The sequence below is a fragment of the Dendrobates tinctorius genome, unplaced genomic scaffold (genome assembly GCF_039654945.1).
Source record: "Dendrobates tinctorius isolate UK_male_01 unplaced genomic scaffold, ASM3965494v1 ptg000177l, whole genome shotgun sequence".
Taxonomy (NCBI): Eukaryota; Metazoa; Chordata; class Amphibia; order Anura; family Dendrobatidae; genus Dendrobates; species Dendrobates tinctorius.
In genome coordinates, this window is record NW_027361844.1 from 10445791 (window position 1) to 10465277 (window position 19487).

A 19487-nucleotide genomic window follows, 5' to 3' on the forward strand; every position below is an offset into this window, starting at 1 on the left:
AAATATGTGTACTTTTTTTTTTTGCAGCATGTTGCATTTCGGCGCGCACGGCGCACCGTCAAAAGTGCGCAGCACGCTACTTTCACACTGGCAGCGCATGATCTGCGCACCCTATGCTAAAGATAGGGTGCGCCGATCGCATGCGTGCAAATGCGAAAGTAGGCGGTGATCCCGGATGGGGCGGGCAGGGAGCCGGCTCGGGGCGGGGCTTAACGACGCAGGGCGCAGCGTTGTTTTAACGCAAATGTGAAACCAGCCTTAGCGATTTTTTTATAAATTATTTTTACACTTTTTTTTTACTTTATTACAATGTCCCAGGTGGGACATAACTGTCATGTGACAGATTGCTGATCTGTCACATCACAGATCGCTGTGACAGATCAGCGATCTGTTACAGGCACTGCTGCAGGCTTCCTCATGCCTGCGCTTTGCAGGCACTGAGAAAGCTGGCTCCCGCAGGCCCCCGCCGCCATTTTGGATCCGGGGACCTGCAGGGAAGGAGACCTCCGCAGCAGGTCTGCACATTGCTCTGCTGTGGGGGTCGCAGGGAAGCACGGAAGTGGCCCCCTCCCTCCCGATGCTTCCCTAAACCCCCGGTACACTGCCATCATGTTTGATCGCAGTGTGCCAGGGGTTAACATGTCGGGGGCAGTCTGTGACCGCCCCTGACACATAGTGCCGGGTGTCAGCTGTGATAATCAGCTGACACCCGGCCGTGATTAGCGCCGCTCAACACGTGGGCGCCGCTGATCGCTATGACGTACTATCCCGTCCCTGGGAATTAAGTCCCAGGGCACATGGACGGGATAGTACGTCATATAGCAGAAAGGGGTTAAAGTGCACATATCACCTGTAGAAGATGCGCTCACTGCCTTTCAGGGCTTTTCTACAGCATTCTGTAATGTTGTAGATAAGCCCCCGGTCCGACCTGCAACATAAGAAAAATATGTTTTATTATACTCACTTATACTCACTTATGCTGTAGATAAGCCCTGAAAGGTGGTGGCCATATCTTATAGCGACCAAAAGAGGTGACAGATTCCCTTCAATGATTTTTACTTACAGTGTTACGCCCCCGTCACACACAGCGAGATCACTAGCGAGATCGCTGCTAAGTCACAAGTTTTGTGACACAACAGCGTTCTCACCAGCGATATCGCTGGGTGTGACAGGTATCAGCGACCGGCCCCCCCGTGCTCGAATGGCCTGGACATTTTTTTGATTGTTGGTCTCCCGCTGGCCAGCACGCATCGCTGTGTGTGGCAGGCGGGAGACCAGCGAGCTCCCAGCTCATATCCAAGGTAAACAGCGGGTTTCTAAGCTCCGCACGGCGCTTAGAAACCCGCAGTTTACCTTGGTTACCAGCTCCCTGATCCAGCGCGCTGGTATCTAAGGTGCCTGTTTGGCAGCTCACCAGCGATCATGTAGCAACACACCAGCGATCCTGACAAGTTCATATCGTTGTCGGGATCACTGGTGAGTCGCTATGTGTGACGGGGCCCTTAGGGTACCGTTACATTAAGCGACGCACCAGCGATCCCGACAACGATACGACCTGGTAAGGATCGCTGGTACGTCACTAAATGGTCGCTAGTAAGCTGTCAAACAGATAGATCTACCCGGCGATGCAGCAACGATCCGGTGATCCGTATAATGACCTCGGCGGTCGTTGGGACCTTGTCACACACCAGCTATTCTGACGACTCCCGCCTGCGTCCCTGAGTTCTGCGTCGCCAACGAGGTCGCTCGTCGTCGTCAAACACAGCAATGCATGCTGGCCAGTGGGATGCCCACGATCAAAAAATGGCCCAGGACATTCGAGCACGATCAGCGACATCCAGCGGGTGGGCCGGTCGTTGCCATGTGTCACACGTAGCGAGTTCGCTGGCGAGGTCGCTGTTGCATCACAAAATCTTTGACGTTTTAGCGATCTCGCTAACGATCTCGTTATGCGAGACTGGGCCTTTAGTAAAGGTGGTGTCTGACTGACACCTGTCCATTACTATCCCCAGGGCTTGATGGCAGCTGTGATTTTTGACAAATCACAACAGTCATCAAACCCATATATTACTTCAATTGCCACCTCACTAGGGCAATGGGGATAAGACAGGAAAAGCGCGAGAATTGGCACGTCAGTTTCCGCAGGTGATCCACATAGTGGACATGTGATTTCTCGAAATCCCATTCACTATGCTGTAACATCTGGCTGCTGCAGGTTTCAGATTGCATAAATACACAGTGTCAAAACTGCATGTAACTGCAGTTTTTCACATGCATTTTTTTAGGCTCCACATAGAAGCCACTAGAGAATGAAAGCACCTAAACCGCACAGTTCAGCTGCGTTCTTAAACCACAGTGGCCGCAGTTTTCATGTAATCACATCCACTTAACTTGGACAATTAAACATAGCAACATTTCTGTGAAAAAAAAGCAGCAAAAAACTTGCAGAATTTACGTGACACGTGAACACAATCTAAATGTCTAAGCAAAGTGGCTGTGATTTCATGAAATCGCCGTCCTCGGTGTGTCTAAAGAATCTATTGAACTCTGCGGTTTTGTTGCATTTTTTTTTCTATAGTCTTCTTCCGAAAAAAGGGCATGAAGAAAAAATCCAGTTCTATTAGTAAGTGCAGAATCAAAGCTTTTCTGTAGTATTAAAAAAACATTAAAAGCACGGATTCACATCTGCACAAAAAATGCCTCAAATATGGGGGAACACGCATAAAAGAAACACACCAAACACTCAAAAACAGAGAGTAATGGTAAAGCAGTAGAAAAAATGCAGCATTTATACTACATGTGAACACGGCCTCAGTGTTACTTTTTTATTATTTTTATTGGTTTAATACAGAAAAATTATCAATCAAGATTTTTTTACGCCATTTTTCAATCCCCGTAAATAACCTGATCACTGTGTTGTGTGGCTCGTTACGATTACAGGGACACCAAAAATGTTATTTGTTGACTTGTGATGTTCATTATTTTTAAAAAAAAACACACAAAAAAATGACATTATTTAAAGTGGTTTACGCGTACATTATTTTTTTAGTAATTTTTTAGGATAAAAAAACTCTTCTGTTCTCCCTCTAGAATATAGAAACATAGAAATACACTGCTATCTTCAATTTATCAGTACAATCTGCCTGTGGAGTCAAAGCCTGCGGTACAGATCAAGTTCACAAAATTCTCCGTTTTATGTAACTAGAGCCTGTGGCTCAGTAACTGTAGCTCCTGCCTGTAATGTTGTGGGTTTGATTACAGGGAAGATGCACAAAAAAAATCCTTTTTTGTAATTGCTTTTTATTATTTTTAAAACAACTAACATAGAAAAATTGAAAAAAAAAATATCATAAGGAAACAGCCTTACCAAAACCTGTCAGATGACTATAAGAAACCCCATTACTAATCCCATAGTAAGTTTGAAAATAAATACACAGCATGAATAAAATCCTTTATTTGAAATAAAAATTAACACTCTATTTTACACATTTATTTAAAAATAAAAAACAAAGTTATACTCATCTTACGCCTACTCCAATGAAGCCCTCGTCCCCTGTAAAAGACAGAAAATAATAAACAGCCATAAGACTCACCTTATGCCATATCCATTGAAGCCCTTGTCTCCTGTAAAAAGCAACAAAAAACTAATAAACAACCATACTTCTCACTTGTCCGAAGTGAAGATTAGGAATAATGTCCCATGCCGTAATCCATCTTTGTGATCTCTGGTTTCCAGTCTAAATGGTGGCATGATGCAACCATCCAGGCTGAAAATCATGAGACAATGAGGTGCTGCGAGTGCAGCTTCAATGACGAGCAGTGACGTTATAGAGGTTACCGCTGGTCACTGCAGGATCATTCCCAGGCTCACTTCAATGTGAGCGGCCCGATGAACTATGGTGCCCTCAATGAGATCACCGCAATCACCGTGAGAAAATTCTCACAGTGCTCGTGGTGATCTCATTGAGGTCACCACAGTTCATCGTCCATGCTCACAGTGAAGTGAGCCTAGGATCTGCTTATCACTGAAGCTGCCCTCGCAGCAACTCATTGTCTCATGGTTTTCAGTCTGTACGGTCGCATCATGCCACCTTTCAGGTTGTAAACCAGATATCAAAGGCTCACTTTACTGTGAGCCGTGATGATGAACTGCGGTGACCTCAATGAGATCACTGCGAGCGATGTGAGAATTTTGAGGAAACCGCACTTCATGAGGGATATGGTTGTAAATTATTTTTTACAGAAGACAACGGCTTCAATAAATTAGGCATAAGGTGCTAGTATAGGACACACCGATGACACATGGATCATGCATTTTGTCCGTGCTGCACAAAAAGAACTGACATGATTGCAGGTTTTTCACATGGACACATGGTCAGTGTGAAAAAAACTGACATGTTCACACCACCATTGAATACAATGGGTGTGCCAAGGCTCGGTCTGGCCTGGAGGGGTACCAGAGAATCCCCCGGTGGGCCCTCCCTTTGGCTGTGGGAAGGAGCCAGCCAGAGGAGGAGAAGTAAAAAAAAAAAAAAAAAAAAATAGGGGTGCGGGCCCTTTAAAAGAGCATGGGCGCGCGCACGCAGCGTTCATTACCTGAACTGCTGTGGCGCGCGTCCCGATTGATAGTGGCATGTGTGCGCCCGGCGTATGACGTCAGTTTCATGCGACGGGTGCACACATCCACCGCTGGCCTCTGCTATGTTGGTGGCCATTCTGCAATGAGCGCGCTGGCTGCCGACCTGCAGAGGAGGAGGAGGAGGACGCCGCCGCTGGGAGCGCAGGCAGGTAAGAGTGAAAGATTTTTTTTCCGTCTCTTTCTCTCGGGACGGGGGGGCCCTTGAAGGATGCACATAAGAGGGGGGGGCCCTGGAAGGATGCACATAATGGGGGGGCTGGAAAGATGCACATAACAGGGGGGCCTGGATGGATGCACATAACGGGGGGGCCTGGATGGATGCATGTAAGGGGGGGCCCTTAATGGATGCTCATAATGGGGGGGCCTGGATGGATGCACATAACGGGGGGGCCTGGATGGATGCACATAATGGGGGGCCTGGATGGATGCACATAACAGAAGGGGGGCCTGGATGGATGCACATAACGGGGGACCTGGATGAATGAACATAATGGGGGGGGCTGGGTGGATGCACATTATGGGGGGGCTGGGTGGATGCCCATACAGGGGATGGGGGGGCCTGGATGGATGCCCATACAGGGGATGGGGGGCTGGATGGATGCCCATACAGGGGATGTGGGGCTGGATGGATGCCCATATGGGGGGCCGGGATGGATGCCCATACAGAGGATTGGGGGGCTGGATGGATGCCCATACAGGGGGGGCCTGGATGGATGCCCATACAGGGGATGGGGGGCTGGATGGATGCCCATACAAGGGGGCCTGGATGGATGCCCATACAGGGGATGGGGGGGATGGATGGATGCCCATACAGGGGGGACTTGGATGGATGCCCATACAGGGGATGGGGGGCTGGATGGATGCCCATACAGGGGGGCCTGGATGGGTGCCCATACAGAGGATGGGGGGCTGGATGCCCATACAGGGGGGGCCTGGATGGATGCCCATACAGGGGATGGGGGGCTGGATGGATGCACATACAGGGGGGGCCTGGATGGATGCCCATACAGGGGATGGGGGCCTGGATGGATGCCCATACAGGGGATGGGGGGGCTGGATGGATGCCCATACAGGGGGATCCTGGAAGAATGCACATACAGGGAATGGGGGGCCCCTGGAAGGATGCACATACAGGGGATGGGGGCCCTGGAAGGATGCACATACAGGGGATGGGGGGCCCTGGAAGGATGCACATACAGGGGATGGAGGGGAGCTGGATGGATGCACATACAGGGGATGTGGGGCCTGGATGGATGCACATACAGGGGATGGGGGCCCCTGGAAGGATGCACATACTGGGGATGGGGGGCTGGATGGATGCACATACAGGGGGGGCCTGGATGGATGCCCATACAGGGGATGGGGGCCTGGATGGATGCCCATACAGGGGATGGGGGGGGCTGGATGGATGCCCATACAGGGGGATCCTGGAAGAATGCACATACAGGGAATGGGGGGCCCCTGGAAGGATGCACATACAGGGGATGGGGGCCCTGGAAGGATGCACATACAGGGGATGGGGGGCCCTGGAAGGATGCACAAACAGGGGATGGAGGGGAGCTGGATGGATGCACATACAGGGGATGTGGGGCCTGGATGGATGCACATACAGGGGATGGGGGCCCCTGGAAGGATGCACATACTGGGGATGGGGGACCCTGGAAGGATGCACATACAGGGGATGGGGGGCCCTGGAAGGATGTACATACAGAGGATGGGGGAGCTGGATGGATGCAAATACAGGGGATGGGGGGCCTAGATGGATGCACATACAGTGGATGGGGGGCCTGGATGGATGCCCATACAGAGGATGGGGGGCTGGATGGATGCACATACAGGGGGGGCCTGGATGGATGCCCATACAGGGGATGGGGGCCTGGATGGATGCCCATACAGGGGATGGGGGCCTGGATGGATGCCCATACAGAGGATGGGGGGGGCTGGATGGATGCCCATACAGGGGGATCCTGGAAGAATGCACATACAGGGAATGGGGGGCCCCTGGAAGGATGCACATACAGGGGATGGGGGCCCTGGAAGGATGCACATACAGGGGATGGGGGGCCCTGGAAGGATGCACATACAGGGGATGGAGGGGAGCTGGATGGATGCACATACAGGGGATGTGGGGCCTGGATGGATGCACATACAGGGGATGGGGGCCCCTGGAAGGATGCACATACTGGGGATGGGGGGCCCTGGAAGGATGCACATACAGGGGATGGGGGGCCCTGGAAGGATGCACATACAGAGGATGGGGGAGCTGGATGGATGCAAATACAGGGGATGGGGGGCCTAGATGGATGCACATACAGTGGATGGGGGGCCTGGATGGATGCACATACAGGGGATGGGGGGCCTGAATGGATGCACATACAGGGGATGGAGGGTGGCTGGAAGGATGCACATACAGGGGATGTGGGGCCCTGGAAGGATGCACATACAGGGGTTGGAGGGGGCTGCAAGGATGCACATACAGGGGATGGGGGGACCTGGATGGATGCACATACAGGGGAGGGGGGTCTGGATGGATGCACATGCAGGGGAGGGGGTCTGTATGGATGCGCATACAGGGGAGGGGGGTCTGGATGGGTGCACATACAGGGGAGGGAGGCCTGGATGGATGCACATACAGGGGAGGGGGGAGCCCTAGATGGATGCAGATACAGGGGAGGGGGGCTTGGATGCAGGCAAATACAGGGGAGGAGGGAGCCCTGGATGGATGCACATACAGGAGGGCCAGAATGGATGATTGTACGGGGGGGGGCCAGGATGGATGCACGTACGGGAGGGAGCTAGGATGGATACACATGGGGGCCAGGGGTAGGACAAGGGGCCAGGATGGATACACATACGGGGGGAGGGGCAGGACAAGGGGCCTGGATGGATACCCATTCGGGGGGGGCAGGATGGATACATGTGGGGGGCCCAGATGGATACATATGGGGGGCCAGGATAGATACAGTATCTATCCTGGCCCCCCATATGTATCCATCTGGGCCCCCCACATGTATGCATCCTGCCCCCCCGAATGGGTTTCCATCCAGGTCCCTTGTCCTGCCCCTCCCCCCATGTGTGTATCCATCCTGGCCCCTTGTCCTACCCCTGGCCCCCATGTGTATCCATCCTACCTCCTAGCTCATAGTCATAAAAATAAAGAAAACTCTTTGAATAAGAAGGATAAGAGATGAGGATGGATATATGAGGGAGCCAGGATGCATATATGTGGGGGGCCAGGATGGATTTATGGGGGACAGGACAAGGGACCAGGATGCATATATATGGTGGGTCAGGATGCATATATATGGTGGGTCAGGATGCATATATATGGAGCGGCTAGGATGGATATATGGGGGAGGGGGCCCGGATGGATATATGGGGAGAGCAGGAGAAGGGACCAGGATGCATATATATGGGGGGGCCTGGATGCATATATATGGGGGGCCTGGATGGATATATGGGGGGTGGCGATCGGTCGCCGCCATCATCATTTGCTCCCCCTCCTCTTCCTATCGCTCCCCCCCACCTTCCGATTCCCCCCGGTACCTCCGATATCCTGCTGTGGCTCCCGGTGTCCCGCCGTCCGGATCATGGGCGCCGCCATCTTGCAAAATGGCGGGCGCATGCGCAGTGCGCCTGCCATTGTCCAAGATGGCAGCACCCATGAATTTGCCGGCTGCCCATTCATTTTTATTTTGATCACTGTGCTAAACTCTCACAGTGATCAAAATGAAAAAAAAAAGTAAATACACCCCCCGTTTATCACCCCATAGCCAGGCACAAATAATAAAATAAAAAAATATTTTTTTTTCCATTTAGGGTTAGAATTAGGGTTAGGATTGAAATTAGGGTTAGGGTTAGAATTAGGGTTAGGGTTAGAATTAGGGTTAGGGTTAGAATTAGAGTTAGGGTTGGAATTAGGGTTAGGGTTGGAATTAGGGTTAGGGTTGGAATTAGGGTTAGGGCTGGAAATAGGGTTAAGATTAGGGTTAGGGGTGGGTTGGGATTAGGGTTAGGCTTGTGGTTAGGGTTAGAGATGGGATTAGGTTGAGGGTTGGGTTGGGTTTAGGGTTGTGGTTAGGGTTATGATTAGGGTTGGGTTAGGGGTGTGTTGGGGTTAGAGTTGGAGTTAGAAGTGAGGGGTTTCGACTGTTTAGGCACATCACGGGGTCTCCGAACGCGACATGTCGCCACGATTTATTCCAGCCAATTTTGAGTTCAAAATGTCAAACAGCACTCCCTCCATTCCGAGCCCCGACGTGTGCCCAAACAGTGGTTTACCCCCACATATGGGGTATCAGCATACTCAGGAAAAATTGTACAATGCCTTTTGGGGTCTAATTTCTCCTGTTACCCTTGGGAAAATAAAAAATTGGGGGCTAAAATAATGATTTTTGTGAAAAAAAAGATGATTTTTTTATTTTCACGGCTCTGCGTTATAAACTTCTGTGAAGCACTTGAGGGTTCAAAGTGCTCACCACACATCTAGATAAGTTCCTTGGGTGGTCTAGTTTCCAAAATGGGGTCACTTGTGGGGGGTTTCCACTGTTTAGGCACATCAGAGGCTCTGCAAATGTAACATTACACCCGCACACCATTCAATCAAGTCGGTATTTCAAAACGTCACTACTTCCCTTCCGAGCCCCGACGTGTGCCCAAACAGTGGTCCCCCCCAAATATCGGGTACCAGCATACTCAGGACAAACTGGACAACAACTTTTGGGGTCAAATTTATTCTGTTACCCTTGTGAAAATAAAATATTACGGGCTAAAAAATCATTTTTTGAGGAAAAAAAAAGATTTTTTATTTTCACGGTTCTGCGTTATAAACTTCTGTGAAGCACTTGGGGGTTCAAAGTGCTCACCACACATCTAGATAAGTTCCTTGGGTGGTCTAGTTTCCAAAATGGGGTCAGGTCACTTATGGAGGGTTTCCACTGTTTAGGCACATCAGAGGCTCTGCAAACGTAACATGACGCCCGCACACCATTCCATCAAGTCGGTATTTCAAAACGTCACTACTTCCCTTCCAAGTCCCGACGTGTGCCCAAACAGAGGTCCCCCCCACATATGGGGTACCAGCGTACTCAGGACAAACTGGACAACAACTTTTAGGGTCCAATTTCTCATGTTACCATTGTGAAAATAAAAAATAGCGGGCTAAAAAATAATTTTTTGAGTAAAAAAAATTATTTTTATTTTCACGGCTCTGCGTTATACACTTCTGTAAAGCACCTGGGGGTTCAAAGTGCTCACTATGCATATAGATAAGTTCCTTAGGGGGTCTAGTTTCCAAAATGGGGTCATTTGTGGGGGAGCTCCAAAGTGTAGGTAGACAGGACCTCTCCAAACACGACATGGTGTCCGCTAACGATTGGAGCTAATTTTCCATTCAAAAAGTCAAATGGCGCTCCTTCCATTCTGAGCCCTGCCATGCCCCCAAACAGTGGTTCCCCCCTACATATGGGGTACCAACGTACTCAGGACAAACTGAACAACAACTTAAGGGGTCCAGTTTATCCTGTTACCCTTGTGAAAATAAAAAATAGTGGGCTAAGAAATCATTTTTGAGGAAAAAAAATGATTTTTTATTTTCATGGCTGTGCATTTATAAACTTCTGTGAAGCACTTGGGGGTTCAAAGTGCTCACTACATATCTAGATAAGCTCCTTTGGGGGTCTAGTTTCCAAAATGGGGTCACTTGTGGGGAGTTTCTACTGTTTAGGCACATCAGGGGCTTTGCAAACGCAACATGATGCCGGCAGAACTTTCGATCAGTCTGCATTCCAAAATCGCACTCCTTCCCTTCTGAGCTCTCCCATGCGCCCAATCAGTGGTCCCCCCACATGTGGGGTACCAGCGTTCTCAGGACAAATTGCACAACAAATTTTGTGGTCCAATTTCTCCTGTTAACCTTGTGAAAATAAAAAATAGCGGGCTAAAATATAATTTTTGAGGAAAAAAAATGATTTTTTATTTTCACTGCTCTGTGTAATAAACTTCTGTGAAGCACTTGGGGGTTCAAAGTGCTCACCACACATCTAGATAAGTTCCTTGTGGGGTCTAGTTTCCAAAATGGGGTCACTTGTGGGGGAGCTCCAAAGTTTAGGTACACAGGGGCTCTCCAAACACGACATGGTGTCCGCTAACGAATGGAGCTAATTTTCCATTCAAAAAGTCAAATGGTGCTCCTTCCCTTCTGGGTCCTGCCGTGCGCCCAAACAGTGGTTTATGACCACATATGAGGTATCGGTGTACTCAGGAGAAATTGCCCAACAAATTTTAGGATCCATTTTATCCTGTTGCCCATGTGAAAATGAAAAAACTGAGGCTAAAAGAAAATTTTTGTTGGAAAAATGTAAATGTCCATTTTTTCCTTCCACATTACTTTAGTTGCTGTGAAGCACCTGAAGGGTTAATAATCTTCTTGAATGTAGTTTTGAGTAGCTTGAGGGGTGCAGGTTTTAGAATGGTGTCACTTTTGGGTATTTTCTGCCATATAGAACCCTCAAAGTGACTTCAAATGTGAGGTGGTCCCTAAAAAAGGGTTTTGTAAATTTTGTTGTAAAAATGATAAATCGCTGGTCAACTTTTAATCCCTATAACTTCCTAACAAAAAAAATTTTGTTTCCAAAATTGTGCTGATGTAAGGTAGACATGTGGGAAATGTTATTTATTAACTATTTTGTGTCACATAACTCTCTGGTTTAACGGAATAAAAAATCAAAATGTGAAAATTGTGAAATTTTCTAAATTTTTGCCAAATTTCCGTCTTTTTTACAAATAAATGCAAACATTATTGACCTAAGTTTACCACTAACATGAAGCCCAATATGTCACGAAAAAACAATCTCAGAATTGCTAGGGTTCGTTGAAGCGTTCCTGAGTTATTACCTCATAAAGGGACACTGGTCAGAATTGCCAAAAATGGCCAGTTCTTTAAGTCAAAATAAGCTGGGTCATGAAGGGGTTAATGCCAGTACAGGCCCATCTGCAAAGCATATATGGTGTATAGATTCTGGAACAAACAGCCATTTGACAAATAACAAGGATTTCTTCACTGACCTTAATGAAAGCAAGTCAGAAAAGGTCATTTTAGCTAATGGTCACTATATAACTTCAGAAGGAGTAGGAGACAGCTACCTCCACTGTCCAGTTTCCTTAGCACAAAGCAGAAAGATCCCAATAAGTGATGTTCTCTATGCTCCCAGCCTTGAAAGCAATCTTCTGTCAGTAAAGAAGCTCGGCAAAAGGAATGTAGTTACTTTTAAACATAACAGCTGCATTATCCCAAAGAAGGGTCACACTCTTGCAAAAGGAAACATCCAAGATGAACTTTAACAGCTAAAATGCAAAGAAAGAGTGTACAGTGCTAGACAAGATCTACATAAGAACTGTATCCATGTATTGGACAGACGTCTTGGGTGCAGAGACCCAGAAGCAGTAAGGAAGCTAGCTAAACTTGCAAATTGTATTGAATTCAACCAGTGTAGTCAAATGATGAAGTGCACTAGCTGTCTTAAAGGGAAAATGTCCAGAAAATCCTTACCTAAAATAAGCACCAAAAGATCTGCACAATCTCTGGATCTATTAAATACAGATGTATGTGGTCCAATAAGTGTTCAAACTCCTAGCAAGAAGAGATATTTTCTCACATTTATTGATGACTACTACAGATATACAGTCACCTACCTGCTTCACACTAAGGATGAAGTTCCACGGAAACTTGAAGAATATCCTGCTGTAGTGTTTAACAAATTTGGAAGAATGCCAAAAGCCCTGCGTGCAGATAATGGAACCAAATATACAAGTGGTAAGGTGAAAATCATTTTGAAAAGGGTGGAATCGTGTTCCAGACTACCATTCCATACAACCCAGAACAAAATAGCATTGCAGAGAGAAAGAACCGTACTCTCTGTGAAAGTGGAAGAAGTATGTTGTTTGATGCAAATCTACCTACAATGTATTGGGGAGAAGCCATCATGACAGCTTGCTATCTTCAAAATAGAGTGCCAGGTAAAGCCACAAATATGACTCCATATGCGCTCTGGAACTGCGAGAAGCCTAACATGAAGCACCTCAGGATATTTGGAAGCAAAACATTTATGTATGTTCCCAAAGAAAAACGTTCCAAGTGGGAGTCACATGCAAAGCAAGGAGTCCTGGTGGGCTATAGCGAAACTCAAAAGGGAAACAGATTCGTGCACCCAGAGACCAACACAGTAACAATCAGCAGAGATGTAGTGATTGATGAAAACTCTGTATTGCTCAAATTCCATGAAGTTACACCAGTTATTCAACCTACGAAGCAAGAACAAGAATCCAAATCACCAAACCCAGATGCCGAAAAGGAAAGCTCTGAAGTGTGGATAAGCTCTAAAGCCACCAAGGAAGACACAGAAGAACCAAGTCAACCTCCAGTCAGGAGACCAGAAAGGCCATACAAAGGTATCCCAGCTAGACACCATTCTTATATGGTCAAAACAGAACACTTCCTGAACCAGAGCCACAGTCATGGCAAGAGATGAAAAAACTGCCTGTTCATGAGAAGCAGAAGTGGATAAATGCTGCTAATGAAGAGATGGAGTCCCTTCACCAATTCCAGACATGGGAGCTTACTGAGCTACCACAAGGAAAAGGAGCTATCGGATGTAAGCGGGTCTTCAAAAACAAATATGACTCAGAGGGTAAAGTTCTCCGGTTTAAGGCAAGATTGGTCGCAAAAGGGTACTCGCAAAAGTATGGTGAAGGTTATGATGCTACATTTTCTCCAGTTGCATAGCAAACCACATTCAGAACTTTAATGTCTGTAGCTGCAGTTCAACAGATGACAGTGAGACATTTTGACATCAAAACAACCTTCCTACATGGTGTCATTGTGACATTGAAGAAGAGTTGTACATCAGCCAACCCAAGGGATATATTAAAAAGGGTGAAGTGCACCTTATTTGTAAAATGCAAAAATCTCTTTATGGACTTAAGCAGTCGGCAAGAGCTTGGAACTCAAAAATGAACAAAGTTTTGATGGATGAAGAATTTAAAAGATCTCAAGCTGATCCATGTTTGTATACGAAAAATGTAGCGAAGGAGTGGATGTATGTTCTCCTATATATATGTTCTCCTAGGCCTCTCCCCTTTGTCAATCCCTGCACTGGCTCCCCATTACACAAAGACTCCAGTTCAAAACCTTAACCATGACATACAAAGCCATCCACAACCTGAGTCCTCCGTACATCTGTGACCTAGTCTCCCGGTACTTACCTGCACGAAACCTCCGATCCTCACAAGATCTCCTTCTGTACTCCCCTCTTATCTCCTCTTCCCACAATCGCATACAAGATTTCTCCCGCGCATCCCCTCTACTCTGGAACTCTCTACCACAACATATCAGACTCTCGCCTACCATGGAAACCTTCAAAAAGAACTTGAAGACCTACCTTTTCCGACAAGCCTACAATTTGCAGTAACCACGGATCCACCAAACCGCTGCACAACCAGCTCTACCCTTGCCTACCGTATCCTCACCCATCCCGTTGTAGATTGTGAGACCTCGCGGGCAGGGTCCTCTCTCATCCTGTACCAGTCGTGACTTGTATTGTTTAAGATTATTGTACTTGTATGTATACCCCTCCTCACATGTAAAGCGCCATGGAATAAATGGCGCTATAATAATAAATAATAATAATAATATGTAGACGATGTAATCATGTGTCATCCAGGTGAAAAAGAAATTGCAAAGCTAGGTGAAATTCTCAACCAGCACTTTGAGACTAAGTACCTTGGAAATGTGACATATTCTTTGGGAATCCAAATCCAGAGAGTTGAAGATGGGAGTTTTCTTCTCAAGCAAAGTTCTAAAATTTTCGCAATACTAAACCACTTTGGAATGTCAGAAGCCAAAGGTGCGTCAACACCAATGGATCTGTCCTACTTAAAGTTGGAAGGAGAAGATCTGCTACCCAGGAATGAAAGTTACAGACAAGCAGTGAGGCTGCTTCTGTACATAGCAACCAAAACTCGTCCAGATATCACAGCCACAGTTGGAATTTTCTGCCGATGTGTAAGCAAGCCACGCCAAAGAGACTGGAAGGCAATTAAGAGAATTCTTCAATATCTTAAAGAAACTCAAAGGTTAAATCTTAAGCTATCTGCATCAAGAGATCTCACTCTCAGAGGTTATATGGATGCAAACTGGGCTGGAGATTCAAGTGTTCGGAAATCAACAAGTGGTTACTTGTTGAAGTTAGGAGAAAATTCAATTTCTTGGTCCAGCAGAAAACAAGTGTCAATCGCATTATCTTCTTAGAAGCAGAATATATGTCTGCTGCTTATGCAAGTCAAGAAGTAATTTGGTTGAAACAACTTTTGGAAGATTTCGGCAAGCCATTAACTCAACCATCAGTTATCTATGAGGACAACCAAGGATGCATTAAACTTGCCAGCAGTGAGAAGATTAGTGCAAGGACTAAGCACATTGATGTAAAACATCACCACTTACTTGACTTAGTGGAACATGGTGTACTCAATTCTGACAAGAGGATAGCTGATGGTATGACAAAGCCATTATCAAGAGCCAAGTTTGTGGACTTCAGAACAGCAATGGGACTAACAGAATAAGTATTTGTTGAGTGGGGGTGTTGGAATATGTTTGGTGCACCAATTCCATTCCTGTCTGAGTGTGTAGTTGCTAGATTTGTATTATGTTTATAAATTTAGAACAGAAAAAAAAACTCCCAGAAGCTCACACAGGGAGAGCCTATGACTGTATTTCCTGTTTTTCCTGTGTCTGTGTATGAGAGAAGCAGCCTGCTGCAGATGCTGCACAGATAGAGACACACAAATGATTTATTCCTGATCTATTAAGCTTATCATATACAGTATTTTTCCTGATTGTTCCTGAATAAAGAAGCTCTGTTTTCACGTGCTTGGAGAGAATCCTGAATTATCTGCTGCCAACATTATAACATGTGAGCCTGGTGCCCGATCAGTGCTGACATCACTGTCCCCGCCTTTGTATGGATCGAACATTAACAGGAAGTCATGTGAAGGCACTGTTGGGGCACTGGGCCAAGTGTGTCACAGCAGCACAAGAGCCCCGGGACACCGCTGGAATGATGCAGACATGAAAGGTGAGTATAAGCTTTTTTATTTTTTTGGGGTCCAAGAGTGGGGTTTGAGAAGGGCTTGTCCAAGTAGTAGACAACTTCTTTAAGATTGTCAAACTTCAAATACTAAATTAGTTTAAGATTAACACACTGGCGCCAGTCCACTTGGACAGAGAAGGAAGGTCCACTATTCCCAGATGCAGCTGGTGAATAACAGGCTCTGTGCTGGTGCCTGTTTAAAAGAGCTAAAGCTGATAAGAAAAGAAATACACCGCGCTATACTGGGAAATGAAAAAATAATATAACTGAGTACTCACTTGCTGGTGTGTGAAAAAATCACGTGGTGGTGGATGTATAGCAGTATCCTGAGACTATTCACCTTGTCATAGATGTATATTGCCTTGCATTTGGATGCCAAAACTGCTGAGTAGATAATATAGGGTTAAATGGGGGTGAGCCCGTTAGTATGCTTCAGAGGAAAAAAAAAAACAAAAACTTCAAGTACTGTGTCCTTAAAGGGAATCTGTCACCCCATGTTTGAGATATCATATAATGATATCATTGAATTGTGTGTCACATAAGGATTCTCTTAGTACTTTTGCTTCCCCCTGACCCCGCACCTTTCATGCATAAATACCTTATTTATATCGGTTCAGATGTATGTAAACTGCCGCTGTCCGGTCCGCTGGGCGGGGCTTATTCAACTGCTCCCTCCCTCCCTGTCTTGCTCTACACAAGAAGAAATGCGTAGAGCAAGACAGGGAGGGGGGGAGCAGGTGAATAAGCCCCGCCCAGCGGACCGGACAGCGGCAGTTTACATACATCTGAACCGATATAAAAAAGGTATTTATGCATGAAAGGTGCGGGGTCAGGGGGAAGCAAAAGTACTAAGAGAATCCTTATGTGACACACAATTCAATGATATCATTATATGATATCTCAAAAATGGGGTGCCAGATTCCCTTTAAGTGTATTTTGCAGCGACTAAGCTTACTGTGCCTCTCTGTGTGTTTGTAAGCATCTAAGGTGTATGATTCCTCATGAAAAAAATATTACTGCTGATTACTACAGGTTGTCACAATTTTTAAGCAGAACTATGAAAACAGTTTTGACAGATGAGATTATATGCTGCATAGGCCTATGGTTTAGCTACATAACTGATATGTTAGAAAAATGACCTTTTATTTTAAGATAAATTTGGTTTAAGAAAACTCCTCTTTATAAACAAACTGAGGTTTCCTCACCCTCCCTGTTCCACAGCTGACTCTCTGCCCCAAATCAGTGAGCTCAGAGGCTCTGAGCAGCTCATGCTATCTATACGACAGAGCCACAGAGTTCAGTTATTGGCTGCAGCGCTGTCAATATGTCAGTGCTGCAGACAATAACAGGCTGCGAGAGCAGCGGCAGAGATTTGGCGCTGGATCCATGAAGGATAAGAAAATAATTTTTTTTTTGTTTTTTTAAACAAACTGTTACTGGGGCTAAAGATTTTCTGAAACTGGAAAAACCTCTTTAAAGGGGTGGTCTGAAATACAAATTAATTTTCATCCTAAATTCCTACCTACTGAATGCTATAATCTAAGCTATTTTTCCAATGTATAGTACTTTAATTAAAAATTCACTATTCTTCCCTAACTACACTATCTAACTGCTTTTCTTTTTTTTTGTTTTACAGCTTTCTTTTTCTTGACACTTTGTGCATACTGGGATACTAAACAAAGGGTCATCATCAGGGGTAGAGGCTTGTGTCATCATTGACCTCTTCGTTTCAGGGGCTCGACTATTCCCTGCTCTGTCACTGTGCAATAGGGTGACCGCAAAAAATCGATGTCGGAATTTTGTCCGTCTGGACCCCACAAAACGATTCCCCTTTCCAGATATTGAGAGAGCCAAAATTTGAGCTTGATCAAACGACGTTAACCCGTGCCGCTCGTCGCTCAAAGTTTGAAAAAATCCAAATTGAGGTATTTTAAGATTTAGGTATTTTGCCTAGTCTGTTAGACTATAAAGAATGTGACAACAACATTGCAGAAATAGCCCTGACCAAATTTTCGAACCATTTGTGGTATTTGAATGCAGAGTTGGTGGGATTATCGTTTTTTGATCCCACCATTACAGACAATGAAAAGTTGTTAATGGCTAATAAATTGCTCAGTAGCACAGATGAACCATCAGAGCACGCTAGGGTTGTAAATCCAAAAGTTAGGAAAGAAAAATTAAAAGAGGTAGGAAGTAACCGACTTTAACGACCTTCTGACAAAAGATGAAGAACAAAAGCAATATGTCCTGCAAGTTGTAAGCAAATGCCGAGCATTATATTCTGACGTTTCAAAAACTACTTTAACAAAAGCTCTAGAATAGATTAGATAACTATGTAAAATTATCAACTCATGTAGGTTAGCGTGCTCTGATGGTTCATCTGTGCTACTGAGCAATTTATTAGCCATTAACAACTTTTCATTGTCTGTAATGGTGGGATCAAAAAACGATAATCCCACCAACTCTGCATTCAAATACCACAAATGGTTCGAAAATTTGGTCAGGGCTATTTCTGCAATGTTGTTGTCACATTCTTTATAGTCTAACAGATTATGCAAAATACCTAAATCTTAAAATACCTCAATTTGGATTTTTTCAAACTTTGAGCGACGAGCGGCACGGGTTAACGTCGTTTGATCGAGCTCAAATTTTGGCTCTCTCAATATCTGGAAAGGGGAATCGTTTTGTGGGGTCCAGACGAACAAGATTCTGACATTTTTTCCCCCCCATATGAGATCCGGTCACCCTACTGTGCAATGTGCACAACGACTGTGCATTATTCTTCTCAGTGCAAAGTGACAACTCGCTCTCTCACCAACTGATCAGAGGTGAAGTGTTGGTAACAGAGCGCACTGTCAGTGCACAGTGCACAATAATGCACAGTGAGAAGAATATACTGAGCATACTTCGGAATTGATGGCCAACACTTGCTCAGTAGACCAGGGACTAGCTCAGCCCCTGAAATAGAGGTCACTGAAGACAGGAGGGGGCAAAGGCTGCAGGAGTGACAGCAGCCTCTGTCCCCAAAGGACGCTATATTTGAGTATCCCAGCATGTACTTTGATTCTCAAATGAAGCATCATCAAAGAGGAAGTAGAAAACAAATAAGGCAGTTTGATAGTGTACTTAGGGAAGGATAATGAATTTTTAATTAAAGTGTATTAGAAAAAAAGATTAGATTATGGTGACAACAGATAGGGATTTAGGATAAAAATCAATTTGTGTTTTGGACCACCTCTTTAAGAATTACATATTTTACATCTTTTATTTCACTCTAATAGAGGTAAGATATCAAATGAAACAACTAAATAAGCCAATATGAAGAAAAGGCATGCCAGAAAAACAGAAGGAAATTGTTCTCCATCTAATAACTGCTTATTTAGTATTAGGCCGGGGTCACACTGGCGATTAAATCGGACGAATGCAAAGCGATAAAAAATCACATTGCATTTGTCCCAATGTTATTCTATGGGGCAGCTCCCATCATGCAATTTTTGATCGGATCCGATTCTCGGACCGAGACAATCGCAGCATGCTGCGATTGTCACCGATTTTTGGATCGGATTCAACAATGCAAGTCTATGGGGGCGAGAAAAAATGGGATTGCAAACGGACCCGATGTGTGAGTTGCGGTAAAATCGCACCAAAAGCCCAATTTTTTTTTTAAAAATACAGTAATATCACAGTGACCGGTTAAATAAAGA